This window comes from Priapulus caudatus, unplaced genomic scaffold, assembly GCF_000485595.1.
Source record: "Priapulus caudatus unplaced genomic scaffold, Priapulus_caudatus-5.0.1 Scaffold2142, whole genome shotgun sequence".
NCBI lineage: Eukaryota > Metazoa > Priapulida > Priapulimorpha > Priapulimorphida > Priapulidae > Priapulus > Priapulus caudatus.
Window position 1 is genome coordinate 17,177 of NW_014579203.1, and position 11,709 is coordinate 28,885.

General features: G+C 50.1%; 1 protein-coding gene across 1 annotated transcript in view; it reads left to right on the top strand.

The window, feature by feature from the left end:
* The window catches only part of LOC106818291 (low density lipoprotein receptor adapter protein 1-B-like), a 17,811-nt gene that overhangs the window by 832 nt on the left and 5,270 nt on the right, over positions 1 to 11,709 (top strand). The window lies entirely within an intron of this gene.

Consider the following 11,709-nt stretch of genomic DNA (forward strand, 5'->3'; position numbering starts at 1 on the left):
TTCAACCTGCCGTACGCAAATGTTGATGATTCCAGTGTATAAATTCCACTTACGCATCGTAAGCGGTGGCTGTTGAGGAACGTGCTAGCATAAACAATCAAATGTGCGACACATACCATAGGAACCAAAACTGACGCCTACTCTTGTACTGTAAACCATATGGCTTCTAGCTGATCTACAGGAGTGCTGGGGATGTGTTAGTTGTCCTCGATTTTCGGTTTGTATGATTGTGTTCAAACACTCGATGAAAGGCACGACAGTACGCGTGGCGTGCGTGCGTGCGTGCTGTCACGTTACACGTGCCGTGCGTGGTGTGTGTGCACGCTACAACTTGCGTGCGTGTTGCACGTACAACGTGCGTCTTGCGTACTACATGGGCGTGCCGTGCGTGCGCCGTTACGTAACACGTGCGGTGCTTGTGTGCACGTACAAGTGCGTGCTGTGTGCAGCGTACAAGGCGCACGGCGGCCCCTGTGGCACGTACACGGGCTAACTCGATCGCCTTATGACGAAAACATGCCAGCTATGACAAAAAAAAGGTCAAAGGCGCCGCCTGTCTGTGTAGTCATGGTAATTCCGAAACCAGCCCTGTGGGCGCCGCCCGGTTAAAAACATTTATAATGTTTTCTCAATAAAATACATACATGCTACGGTATTGCGCTTGAAACACCTCGGAAATTTCGAGTGGGTTACGGCACCTCGTCAGCCGTGTTAAGTTACGCAAAGGCTTTACGTAATTTTAGGCTTGATGAATCGCACTAAAACGGCCTCGCTTGCAGCCCGTAAGCCCAGGGGGGGTTACGGGCGTTCGAACGAACCCCCCCCCCGAGCCCCTTTCCTCCCAGCCAAAATTTTTATTTTTTTGAAAATTTGCAAGAATTTCACCTCAGTCGCTCCATTTCTGAGGTTAATAATCTGCAACATTCTCCATCGTGCGGGAGGGCTGAACAGTGAACACCCCCCCCCCACAACCTTCCCGCTCGGTCGCTTGGCTCCTCGCCTGGTCGCTTCAGCGGCCGAGCAGGGGCGTGTACAGGGGGGGTCCAGGAGTTCCGGACCCCCCGTGCTCGCGCAGATTTAAACGCATCTGAAGGGGGTGGCTAATTTTAAAATTTTTCTGGGTGGAGGGCGCCCCCAGCACCCCCCCCTTTCGCGTGACTCGCAATACGGTTACGGCTAGACCCCCCTGGGTACAAATCCTGACAACGCCCCGTTTTGCCGAGCCAAAATTCACAACATTGAAAACGAAACCCCCCCCCCTAATAGAAGTGGCTACGGGCCTGGCGCTTGCGTACGCGAAATATACTGAAATTACTAAATAGTCGTGTGTTGCATGAATCGCAACTAGCAACGTCGCGATTGGTACACAAGATTACGCAAAATATTTGCGTACGCAGCTTGAGAATCATGAATCTTACCCCCTTGAACTCCACCCGTCATGCAAAAGCGCACACGGTATCAGTCTACCAGTTCCAGCGGGTCGTGTACAGAGGGGGGGGGGGGGTCAGGGCGTCCGGTAACACCCCTGCTTCGCGAGAAAACGCATTACGTGAGGGGTTCTAATTTCAAAAATCTTCCAGTTCAACCGTATAAGGCCTTCACGTATGTAAAACAACACACCACTCGCGTTCGCGGACGATCATATGTTGTACTTGTATAGCGCCTCCTCTAAGTTGTGATGGAGGGAATGGCTGAATCTCAAAATGAGCTTTGGCGAGTGAATCTATCCCCCAACGATTACCATCCCAGCTTACAAGAAACTATTAACATAGTGGCGCCATCTGCCAGCCCCCCCCCCTGCCCCCCCTGTGGCGCCGCCCCTGGCGGTCCCATATATGCAATCGGGTGTATGTCTGCCAATATTCAGCTGCGCTAACCAGATTACATCTTTAACGACTCGATCCTAACTTCTAATTTAATTGAAATTCTATGACGCCGTTATTTCCAAAATTATATTTTCGCTGTCGTATTTTACTGCGTTTTGGCGCCATTTCGCACTGACGTGGTTCATGGAAGTATTTCATTCATTCGGGTTAGCTCCGCCTATTTTGCCTTATATGGGGACCGCGCGAGTGGCGTGATCGCGCGATTCAGGCCACTCTATTCCCAGACAGGGGTGTCCGCTTTTGAGAATTAGGCGATACTAACAAATATGCGCATCTATATTGATACAGGTAAATATTTGTTGTTGCTGATAGATAAAGAATTAATCCTTGAGTAAATTTCGTAGCGTGGACTGATTAATCGATTAAATAAACCCACGCAGGTCGTTATCACACCCACTTGGAACGAAGTATTAGCTCGGGTGGCGTGCGTGGTCACGTGATTACACAGCGCGAGTCGCTCGACATGAACAGGAGACGGAATTTTCATTACCGGTGAACAGAGTTGTGTGCGAAATGGCTTCGATCATCAAGGCAGTAAGGAAGAGTCCATCTCACGCGAAGAAAGATGTCAACGCGGCCAAACATTGCAGTAAGTATCCCTATTTATGTTAGCGTTAAGAAATATGGAAATTTCTTGGTTCTTCTTACCACAATTGTCTCTTGAAAATCAAACATTCTCGGACCGGTGTCGGGGAATGTAGGCATACATGTCATATAACGCCCCCCTGTACGGGTAGGTATTCGAGGTAAACTAGACAATACCGTATCAATATGTCGCTAAAGAGATGGTCCAGAAGTACCGAACTAGTTGTTTTAGGCTAAACTATCCGAGATTATTTCGGATAAATGGATAAATATTTGAAAACAGCCGGTGACATCGCGAATGAGTTCCACACCCTCAGAATTGGCTTCGTTCCAAAAATGTATTGCTGTTACAAGTCGGTCTCAGAGTCACTCAGTCAGTGGAGGCTTACTCGTAACTGCATGTCACCTTCACAGTAAATCTTGCGGGGATCTTCTTTTGTACAATCATATATAGTTCTAAAATATTTAGTGTTTGCTCGATCAGTTATTTGAAAATTTGATAAAGTTTATTAATTTTGGCCAGAAATTGGCAAAGTGAAAGTGCATGGTATTATTGAATATTGTATTTAGTGTACGTAACACAACGAACATATGTTGGCACAATCCTCCTAGCTTACTGTTTAGCACCCCAAATTATAGTTTATCTAAGCATATATGCAAACTATAGGATAGGCCTACATACATGGGTCCCAAACTAGGATTGAGCATATGTTTACATATTCTCACATGCACTCATATTTGTTCAATAATGATACTACCACTCCTGTATCGTATTAATTAAACTATTATTATTACAACTATCTGATAGATCACAGAATTATATGCTCAATTCCAACTTAAAAGCGGGCGTTAACTAATTGCATTGGCCACAGACATAGACTGATATAGAAGTCAAAAGATCAGCATCAGCAGACTGTCAGGTAGAATCCCATGCATAGACTATTGCATTTAATTGTCATTCTGTGAATATAAATAGACTGTATAGTTCTCGGAAACCGTTGTGTATTTCACAATGATCGGGCAATTTCGCATTGGGCTTATATATGCAGAGGGCTAATGCTGTCATGGTTCATGATTGCAAGAGCGTGTAAGCATGCGGCTTAATTGTTTCATTGTAATTAGCGACTATAACGAGTTAAGCCGATCGAGAACTTGTTTATGAATCAACGAGAAAGTGCGTCGTTCGCTCTTCCTGTTTACTTGCCTTTATCGGCTGTGACACACAACGATAAGTCACGAGTACGGGTGTCATTCATGAATGCCCACTCTCTACATCTTATCTGTGTATAGCTGTGCAGGAGTGTAGAAGGAGAAGTGGGGCAGGTCAACTACGAGTATGCGGGTGTGGCGCAATTGGTTTTGCGTTTACCTGAGCTGCAACACTTCTCTGTGGCACCCACTACCTTCTCCCCTCCCCTGCTCAGTGGACATCTTGTGACTTTAGGTCTAAGGCTTGTACAGACAATCTTGTGTTATTTGCTATCTCTATTTATTATAGAGTACCTGTAAGAGTACCTGTATGCTGTCAAACCTGTGTTAATTGACAGTCAACCCTGTGTCATGTAAAGAACAGTCTTTTGCGTGCCCCTTATGTTGCCGTTACACAGTGAAACCACTCAATAGAATCGACACCTGTCTACGAAGACCGCATTTTGCTCAAGTGGCCTTTATGTAGAGGGTTTACGGTAGTTAGGTCGGCATACCATAACGTGTACATTAGTCTTGTCTCGTTCAATCCAGACAGGGTGACAGGCGGATGGGAGGGAAGTTACTCACACACAATTCAGAGAACGCAAAATTCGTCAAAGCTGTCAGACCGAATGAGTTTTTTCCGTTTTATTTTGACATCACTGACCCGGACTGATTGTTCGACACCATTTCCCCCCTATAACTGCACACTCTGTGTCTATTACTGACTGCACACGGGTCATTATAACAGAAAAACTGGGTCGGTCCGGCCGACCGCCGCACCCATTTTTATCAGAGAAAAAGTTCTAATTTGCCGTTAATTGCCGAGGTCGCTGCCGTGACACGGGTGGGGGGGGGGTGCGGTAACCGCGTGCTCGCTGCGTACGTGCGTGCGTAGCGGGGAGTCGTGCGGACAATAGTTGCGCAGGCTGCCCGCGCAACGACACGTCCGCGCAGCCGACGCCGGCTGATGAAATCGCTGGCACGCTGCCAGATTGCTCGCTGCCATTGATCGACAGTAGCAGTTAGGTGTGTGGGAGGGAGGGGGTGCGTGAGTGAGTGGAGGCTTATCTCTGTCTGCCTTCTCTCTCTCTTTCTCTCTTCAAAAGTCTTCATCTCTCTCTCTCTCCCTTCCCCCGTGCACTCCCTCCTGCTTCCGCTCTTTCTGCCTCCTGTGTTTGTTCGGTGGGGGGGGGGGATGTAATTAACTTGGAGTAAGAGTGATAAGCATCCAGCCACCTGGTGAGTTACGAAGCTGATGCAACCTTCTGCGTGCACGACTCATACACTGATGCTGCGTGCACGACACACACACTGATGTTGCGTCATCCCGACGCAAACAACATTCACCGCCGTTTCACTTGTGTGGGGGGCGGGCATTGTGCATATCAATCGTCCCAGTGTTGCATTCAGTAGCATTCGCTTTGAACGCAGTAGTATTAGAATAGCAGGGTTCTCCAAGCTTTTTCATTATAGCATGGCGGTGCTGCCTTTACGGTCCTAGTTGCAAATCGCCGAAGGCGCCGTTGCTCTATATTTTACGTCCCAGCGGTTCGCCATTCATTACTCGGTCTGCGCATCTTCTTATCCGTCTGCTAGGGGGTCGGGGCTATGATATTTAGCATGGCGGGGCTCGACGATAGCCTGGCGGGCCGCCAGGCTATAAAGTGCTCTTGGAGAACCCTGATAGGTAGAAGTAATAGCAGTAGCAGCAGCGGCGGAATGTCAGCAGCTGCATTAGCGTAGCAGCAGCAGAAGTAGTAGTAGGCAGTAGCAGTAGCAGTAGCAGTAGCAGCGTAGCAGCAGCAGCAGCAGCAGTAGCAGTAGCAGTAGCAGTAGCAGTAGCAGTAGCATAGCAGCTGTAGTAGTAGTAGCAGCAGCAGCAGTAGCAGTAGCAGTAGTAGCAGCAGCAGCAGTCGAGCAGCACCACAGTAGTAGTAGTAGTAGTAGTAGTAGTAGTAGTAACAGTTGGGGAGATAAGCTAGGATAGATAAGTGGAGTACTAAGGGATGGGTGAACATGAGTGCATATAATATGTGTGTAATCTGCAATCATTGTGCGCTCGCCTGCATTGACAACGACGCGATGTCACAAACACTACGCACTCCATCTGTCACTGTGCATAGATCTCGTTCTGTCCCTCACCCTGCCCTCGTACATTGCCAGGCCTAGATGGGGGTGGAGGGTGTGGCACCTGCGATCGTATATACCCAATCGATAGCATCACTCGATCGGTGTGGCGTTAAGTGATTGGCAATTGGTCGCCGTGGCGACGGCATCTGTCAGGCGTCTGTCGCCGTGAGCGAGCGAGGCGGGGGTCACGGAACCGCCGCAACCGGTTTTTTTGTCGTGATTTTCCAGCTTTGCTCGAGTTTCACTGTCGCATCCGTGACCTTCGCAAAAATGTTGTCGCCGTCAGCGTGATCGAGCGTTCTGTTGTCGTTCGAGGTTTCTGCTGTTTGTTCACTGGCTGGCTGTAGTAGATCGTACGATGGGTGGGTTCAAGGCAGCGGGGGCTGGGGGGTGGGGGGGGGGATAATAAAAACGTAGCCTCTTCCGTCTTAAAATAGCAGCATCTTCTCCGATTTTAGGCGCTCGCATTTTTTTTGGAGTACGCACGCACGACGATGCCTCCCCTAAACTTCCAGGCGGGTCGTAGGAACGCGCGCTTGTTTACGCCGCGATTGAAAGGCTGGCGGCGAGATGGGTGAAGCCCTTCCCGTGGGGAAGCCTACTTCACCGCGAGAGTCGCAGCTCGGTAAATTCCACCTGATAGGACCTTTCCTGCTCCTGACTCCTCCTTGCCTTTCCTGCTAAAGCAGAAGTACGTCGGCTCGGAAAATCCATAAGAATGCGGACCAGTGCAGTTGCTTGCGGGACAGGATGTAACTGTGTGAACATTCCCACTTGATTTAGTGCCCATGTAACAGTATATTTAGGTGGTTGTATGATGTGTTAGGTTGTAGCTAAATGGGTGGAAGGATAGGTACATGTATGCAGAAACATATGGACCGGTGGTTGGGCAGGTTGGGTTGGTAGACAGATGCATGGGCAGGCAGGCGGGCAGTGTTATGCAGTTGAAGCTGATAGTACACTCAGGTACGCACTGGTACATACAGGTGATACACACAATCAGACACCCAGGCAGGGATGAGCAAGTCGGACAGACTCGGACATGTAAAGTGAATAGACGAACACATGCATCGACACACCGGCAGGTAGATAGGTAGGTAGGTAGAGAAGAGAAGAGGAGAGTCGGGACAGGTAAAGTGAATAGACGATCGCATGCACAGGCAGACATACAGGTACACAGACAGTGAAGCAGACAGGTAACCGTTACACGTTAACCTGAGGTAACGCGAATAGAAGAAGCACACATGCACAGACAACCCGCATAGACAGACAGACAGACAAACAGACAGGTTTCTTGTGTGCGGTGCAGTGCTCTCGTTTCTCGGTAATCGTAGGGGCTATACAAGCTGGGCCATCTCCTACGTGGGAGGAAGCGTTGGCGACCTTCTCCACGCTACGCGTGTAGATAGGCTGATACCTCTCCTTCGCACGATGTCTAGTCAAGCATTTATACTTTACAGTACGGTGCGCTGCCGTTTGCAAAACATGGCGTGCGTGTGTTGTAAATTGGGTCATTTGCATCGGATGAAAATAGAGAGGTAGTTGTTTGCGGCAAAATGGAATGCAACTCTCTCTCACATGCGCTGTGTGTGTGTCGCTATCTTCTCGCTGGCGCGCGCTCTCACTCTCTCATTCTGATTCCCATTTTCACTCTCCCTCCCTCTTCCTCATTCTATCACTCGTTCTCACTTGTTTTTGTTTTTTTCATTCATCCCTCACCACCACCAGCAGCAATAACAGCAGCAGCAGCAGCAGCAGCAGCAGCACAAGTAGCAGCAGGAGCAGCAATAGCAGCAGCAGTGCTCAGTGTATGTGGTGCGTAGTACGCATCGACGCTGCGACTTTGATGGCAACTATGATATCGTCGCCGCGGCCGCCGCGTCGGTGAAGGAAGTGAGCGCATGTCGGCCTCGTACGGCGAGTCAATGAGCGAGAGAGAGACTCCGGCCTGCTCCCTCCCTCCCACGCCGCGTCTAGCCGGGCTCGGGGACGCGAAGGTTCCTACGTGCGATCCTCACAACCGGTTACGGTGGCATGCACGCGCGATGGGGTGGCGGTGGCGAGAGGGGAGAAGTAGAATGATGGGGGGGGGTGGAGGAGCGTGAGAGAGAGAGAGCAAGGGAGGAAAGAAGACTGGGGGGAGGGGGGTGAGAAAAAGGAGAGAGAGAGGCAGAGACGATTAGATAGAGAGAGAGAGAGAGAGAGAGAGACAGAGACGATTAGATAGAGAGAGAGAGAGAGAGAGAGAGAGAGAGAGAGAGAGAGAGAGACAGAGACGATTAGATAGAGAGAGAGACAGACAGAGACAGAGATAGAGAGAGATCATAGACAGCTTACGTGGTTCGTGCACCTCGCTGGAATGCCGGCTCGGGCGAAGACGACCACGCCGACAACAAACCGGCGAGGTGGACCGGGGGGGGGGGGTACTGTAGTTAGCGTGAGTAACGTGCCGAGGGAGGGGGGAACATCGCAGTGATGACGCGCGCGCAAGGGTGTTTATATTACGTTTAAAGAGAGTGGGAGGCGTTAGACTGGCTCCGCGATTCGACGAAATGCTGGTAGCGGTGGGGGGTTCGGTGTCGGTGTCGGTCTAGGCGGGCGTGGTGCGGCGCGCTGGAATGCGGCGATCACGCCACACGCTAGGCATGCGGCGATCAACGCACACGCTAGCTCTGCGATGATGGCGATGATGATGGCGATGACGTAGTGATCATGAGACTGCTCTGCTGCTGTCTGTGCTGCTGCTGCTGCTGCTGCTGTCTAGTGCTGCTGCTGCTGCTGCTGCTGTACTAGTGCTGCTGCTGCTGCTGAGCTGCTGCTGCTGTACTAGTGCTGCTGCTGCTGCTGCTGCTGCTGCTGCTGCTGCTGCTGCTGCTGCTGCTGCTGCTGCTGCTGTTTCTCATGTAATATGGTTGGTAGCAATGCAGAGGTTGTTGTTGATGTCCTTGCTGCTGCTGCTGCTGTTGTCGCTCATTGGTTATGGCGACCCACATTACATACGACTAGCTAACTAGGTGGTCTGCTACTGTCACGTGGCTGCGGCGAGAAATGCAACGCCGAAATCTCGCTCAGGCGATCTCCATGGCAGTTGCGGAGGCGTGATTGCACATTCCGTGCAGTTACGCGTACCTGAGTGTGGTCGTGTGAACCTATGCATGATCGGGTAGTCGGTGTTAGCCAGCTGCTGTAGCCAGTCAGGGCTGTTTGTGGTGCGGTTACGTGAATGCAATGCATAATTTCTACTTATGAGAGCGGGGGGGGGGGGGGCGAAGGTTGCATGGGTGCTATGAACTTTATTCGAGGTCAAGTGGCGCACAGTAGCCGGTAAGGGAATCAATGAGGGTGTCTGGTCGGCTCGTATCTAACACAATGTTTAACTTTAACTTCATATTACTTATAAAAGTTTAACGAGCATCACTTGTGGCCGCGCATCTTGTATGACGTAGCAGCCGGTCCCTGATAATAATAATAATAATAATAATAATAATAATAATAATAATAATAATAATAGTAATAATAAGGCAGAAGCCACTGGCTAATGCTGTGATCCACTTTGGAAATAATAATAATAATGGTAATAACGCATGTGCTTATTTTTAAGATCCATGCATGCAGTTGCACGTCTGCCAAATTTTCTTAGAACATTTGCTGAAAAAATACGGTAATTCCGCGAGGCTGTGCTGCGGAACGATCCAGTTTGTATAGCAGAATTTTCAGGGAGTCACACGTACGGACTCCTGCATATGTCAAATCTGGGAGTCCGACAGTAAATCAGGGAGTATTTGACTCCTGGACTGCTGATGCAGGGCCTGGCTTCTCTCTTAGTCATAATAGTAATGACTAATCGCTTAATTGTTTAGCTGCTTGGCTCGATGGGAGGGATGCGGCACCCGGCACGTTGGTGGCGATTTCTAACGTGGGATATGCTAGCAGCTGCTAGAACCACACCCACAGCTCCCCCTCCCCCCTTGCACCGCACGCGCGCGTACCACGAACCACCCGTCTCCCGTTACCGCAGACGCGTCCCGATTTCCCTCCGGGACGACGGGCGCAGGAGTCGGGTCAGTCCGACTGTCGTCTCAGAGACGAGTAGGGGACAGCGGACACGGCCACTTGTCGGTAGAGAGCGCCACCGGTCGTGTCCGGCGACCGGTGTGCGCCGACGAATGTGATTCGTGATTTCTCTCGAGCGCTGCGATTACTGATGGCTGGTTTATAGCGGGTGTGCTGCGGTAGAAACGGCACGGAGTTTGTCTGCTGCCGATCGGATGCAGAATCTAGCGCGTAAAAGTAGGTCAGTCAGCAAGCAAGAGCATCACGCGATAGTACGTACGTACACACACACACGTACGTACATGCACACACACACACACACACACACGTACACACACACACACGTACATGCACAACCACACCGCACGGGCACATGTGCAATTCATACCTACAGATTTCTGTGTGCAATCATGCCATAATGTAGAGATGCCAACCGCTAATATTTATCCGTATTTTATACGAATTTCGTTTGCATTTTGACCACTACGACCAGTTTGCATACAACTACGATTTTTATTACGATAAAAAAATAATAATTTTGATGATATTTCAAGTCTTTTGTTTCAGTGTTACATTTATATAACATGATTGAAAATAACTACATGTATTTAGCAGCAAATTCAGTGTGAACTTATTGTCATTTTGGGTCCCAGAATGCAGGAAATTGCATCTCGGAATCAAAACTTTTCCGGGGGGGCATGCCCCGACCCTCCCTAGCATACTCGGGTCACTGCGTGACCCTCGGACTACAGATTTCAGACATCCTCACTACAGTTTGCTCAGAAAAGTGTTAGCATCTCTGCATAATGTAGCGGACAGCTGATGTTGGGGGGATAACACTACGCAGACAGACTAGTACCACGTGTGTCACGGCCTGTCATCCATCCCTCATGACGCGCCTGCACATGATGCAGAGCACTACTCGCGTTACTCCCAAACACTCGCCGAATTACGAGCGTCAACAAGTGCCAGCGCCATCTATTGCTTGAAATCGTTGCCGTTGTGAAACGTTTTTACATTGGGCACCAGGTCTCCTCTACCTCTTACCCTCACGCCCTCTTGCTATCTTTCTCTCACGCCCTCTTGCTATCTTTCCCTCACGCCCTCTTGCTATCTTTCCCTCACGCCCTCTTGCTATCTTTCCCTCACGCCCTCTTGCTATCTTTCCCTCACGCCCTCTTGCTATCTTTTCTCTTTGCTTGCTTATCTCTTTTTTGCGGCGGGCCGGTTCTCGCTTGGCAGCGGTGTCTGCCGACGTACGACACGTAGAACGTTACGCCCATCGTTCAGCGCTCGGTCCGTGTTTGACCAGTCTCCGGCAGCTCTGTAGTAGATAGAGAGAGAGAGAGATTGTGAGATGTGTGTGTGTTGTGTGAGAGAGAGAGAGGGAGAGAAGGGAGGAAGGGAAGGAGGGATGGAGAGAGGGAGAGAGTAGAAAGCGGAGAGAGAAAGAGACGGAGGAGGGAGAGGGAGAGGGAGAGGGAGAGGGAGAGGAGAGGAGAGGAGAGGAGAGAGAGAGAGAGAGAGAGGAGAGAGGGAGAGCGGAGGGAGAGGGAGAGAGAGAGAGAGAGAGAGAGAGAGCCGAGGGAGAGAGAGAGAGAGAGTATAGAGAGAGAGAGAGGGAGAGGGAGAGAGATGCGAGAGAGAGAGAGGAGAGAGAGAGAAGAAGAGACGGGGAAAGGGAGAGAGAGCGAGAGAGAGAGAGAGAGAGAGAGAGAAGAGAGAAGAGAGCGAGGAGAGAGAGAGAGAGAAAAGAGAGAGAGAGAGAAAGAGGGAGAGAGAGAGAGAGAGAGATAGAGAGAGGGAGAGAGAGAGTACGAGAGAGAGAGAGAGAGAGAGAGGGGAGAGAGACGTGATTACAGAG